Source organism: Pteropus vampyrus, unplaced genomic scaffold (assembly GCF_000151845.1).
Source record: "Pteropus vampyrus isolate Shadow unplaced genomic scaffold, Pvam_2.0 Scaffold1000004967, whole genome shotgun sequence".
Classification (NCBI taxonomy): Eukaryota; Metazoa; Chordata; class Mammalia; order Chiroptera; family Pteropodidae; genus Pteropus; species Pteropus vampyrus.
This window is the reverse complement of record NW_011919369.1, coordinates 1-3104: the sequence shown is the minus strand read 5'-3', so window position 1 is coordinate 3104 and position 3104 is coordinate 1. Positions and strand designations below refer to the sequence as shown.

Below are 3104 nucleotides of genomic sequence, written 5' to 3'. Positions count from 1 at the left end.
TATCTTGGCTTATTTTCAAGTTTTGTTTATCCTCAGTAAGTTCTTTAAAATATTGCCACATGCTGATTGGAAAGTTCTCAACGAAGGCATTCTTCCTTCAGCCCCGGATTCATCAGAGGCTACCTGCTAAGCCAGGGGCTTAAAAGGAACACGTTGGTAACCGCTAATAAAATAACTCAGACAGGGAGCTCTCCTGAACGTCTCTGCTCTTTCTGTCTGAAGCTTCCTTCTGCAGAAGCTGGGCAGGATCTGAAAACTGTATTTAGTGATGTGATTTGGAGCCCTCTCCCACGGGAGGGTTTCCTTGATCCGTTTGTTTCTCAGGTCCCAGACAGCCTGACGCAGGTGGTCGAAGCCCTGTCCAAGTGCCTGCAGTGGGCAGAGGGCTTCCTGCTGGTCTACTCCATCACAGACTACGAGAGCTACCAGTCCATCCGCCCACTGTACCAGCACATCCGGAAGGTCCACCCTGACTCAAAGGCCCCCGTCGTCATCGTGGGCAACAAGGGGGACCTCCTGCACGCCAGGCAGGTGCAGACGGATGACGGCATCCAACTAGCCGACGAGCTGGGCAGCCTCTTCCTCGAAATCTCCACCAGTGAAAACTACGAAGACGTCTGTGATGTGTTTCAGCATCTCTGCAAAGAAGTGAGCAAGCTGCACGGCCCCGGCGGGGAGAGGAGAAGGGTGTCCATCATGCCCCGGCCACGCTCTCCCAATATGCAGGACCTGAAGAGGCGCTTCAAGCAGGCTCTGTCTTACAAAGCCAAAGCCCCCTCTGCCCTGGGGTGAACCTGTCAGACAGACCGGCTCCTTCCTATTTTGCATTTGTGCAGCTGAGAAGACTGGGGGTTCCCCCTTTTTAATCAATCACACATTCAGAGTTTATTTTTTATACAGACTATCCGTTTGCAAGTCTCTGTGTAAATTCAGTGATTGTCTAGAAGTTGCATAGTTTTTTTCTTTTTTTAATAAAAGATTCTTTTTTTTTTTTTTTTTTACTGTAACTGCTAACCACTTTTCCATTAAAGGCAAAATGGCAACATTGTGCCTCGTTTCTTAAATGTCTTTTTATAGAAATCATACCTGCACCAGAGCCCAGACCTGCTTGGTGCTTGCCCTCAGTCTGAACTCCGATTGGTGTCTTTCTGTCAAGAGGGGTTTAAGTAGACGGAATCTGTTGCGGGAGGAAGAAAAATATGTGGAGGAGGAAAGAAATGTGAATAACAGCAGGATGTCTTTAATTAGGGCACTTCAGCACAGGCATGAAATTGCTATCATGTGATTTTCAAGGAAAGGAGTTCATTGTGCACTGATGCTCAGAAGTTACAGACATAAAATTACCGTTTATCGGTGCAAGTGGAAGTTTATCCTTCCCACCCTTATTTAAAAAAGCAAAAAAATCCTCTTTTCCCTGCATTTCGCATTTCTCACCTTTGTTAAGTGCACTTGAATCATCCAGGAGTTCGTCTTTCCTCTGCCTCCCTGGCCCTCGCATTCTGCGGGGTATGCGATCTGTTAATTCTCTCTCCGATTTTCTCTGCCTCAATTCATCGCTCTTGCCAGGCTTTGCAGCTCTTGCCAAGACCGGCAAGCGAGAGTCGAGGCAGGAATGATACCCCTCTAATTCTTTCTCCGCGCCAGAACGGCCTTACTGAAACCGACCCCAATCATTCGATTTCCGTGATTGGAAATCCTCAGCTGGCTTCCCCGTATCTACTGGATAAAATGGAAATGAGGCACGGCATCAGGATAATTCCCTACCTTTCCAGCCTCATCATCGCCTTCTGCCAAGACATACCCATTTGTGTGTGTATACGTGCATGTGCGTGCACGCACACACACGCACGCACACACACACGCACACGCACACACAACTCATACTCCATCCCAGCAGAACAGTCTGCCTTTGTTAGCATCCACGAAGCTCTTTCCCGACTCCCTGATTGGCACAAACTATTCCCTCTGCCTTGAATATTTCCACCTTTTCTCCACCTAAAACGCAGCTAACTCATCTTCCAAGACCCGAGTCACACGCTACATTCAGTTTCGGGGGGGGGTCTTTTCTGAGTTTTCCTCTATTCCTGTCCCATTTGTGTTGTGACCCAGCCACATCACGGGGCTACTTGTCACCTCCTTGAGAAAGAACAATGCTCCAGGGCAATAACTGCAGTTTACGACTCTGTATTCCAAGCTTCTAGCCCCGTGCTCACCCATGGAATGGTAGGTTTTTAGTAAATATTTGATGGAAAGCGAGTGAATGTATTATTTATCGGTGCCAAGAGACAATCATGTGAGATCATGGCGGCACGCTTTGTCACTTGGTGCAGAGCAAAGACAGAACAGGTTCTGAGTAGTTAGAGATCCTTTATTAGCAGTGACGGAAAGTGACACATACGCGGTGTCTGGCCTTTGCAGACCATTACCCTTCCTTCCCGAGACACCTCTGTCTAGACCTACGAGGGTCACATCCCTTTTGTCCCTCCTCAAGGGGCAACTACTTGTGCAAATGGTTATGAAGGATTCAGAAAATTAGATAATTTGTTCTAAAGGAGCATCCAAATAGTGAAGGGAAAATATTATTTTAGATTCCATTATCTTTTTAAAAGCGCCTGATTCTCCTTGCTCATTTGCATACCCTCAAAGCGACAGGAGTTCCTTCCAACATCATCCGTTCCTCGCTTCCCACCCGACATCTTAACACTGTAGGTGTGGACTCGAGAAACACCACCCCTTCTAATCATTGTTATGCCCACAGCAGCCCAGATTGCCACCCAGTGCCAGGGGCTGCTCTGCCCTTGAGCTGAGATCAAATATCCCACGGAATAAAGTTAAATCATAATGTGACAGCTAAAGAACAATACAAGAGATGTCCCAAGGCAGCCTCTAATGGAGTTCCAAGAGTTCCAAGCAGGGACAGGAAGTAGAGGACAGGAAGTACTCTCGAGCTCTCCAGGGGAGAGTACACTGTGGACCAGAGGAGTCAAAAGTGAGTTAAAGGGCAGTTCCAGAGGGAGTGACAGCTCTTAGGGACGCAGGCAGGTCAGGAGCCAAGCAGAAAGTGCTCCGCACTGTATTTGTCCAGTCCTCAGCATCACCAGTAA

General features: G+C 47.8%; 1 pseudogene; it reads left to right on the top strand.

Moving 5' to 3' along the window:
- Positions 1–86: 86 nt before the first annotated feature.
- Positions 87–1035, top strand: LOC105311565 (annotated as a pseudogene).
- The last annotated feature ends 2069 nt before the right edge of the window (positions 1036–3104 follow it).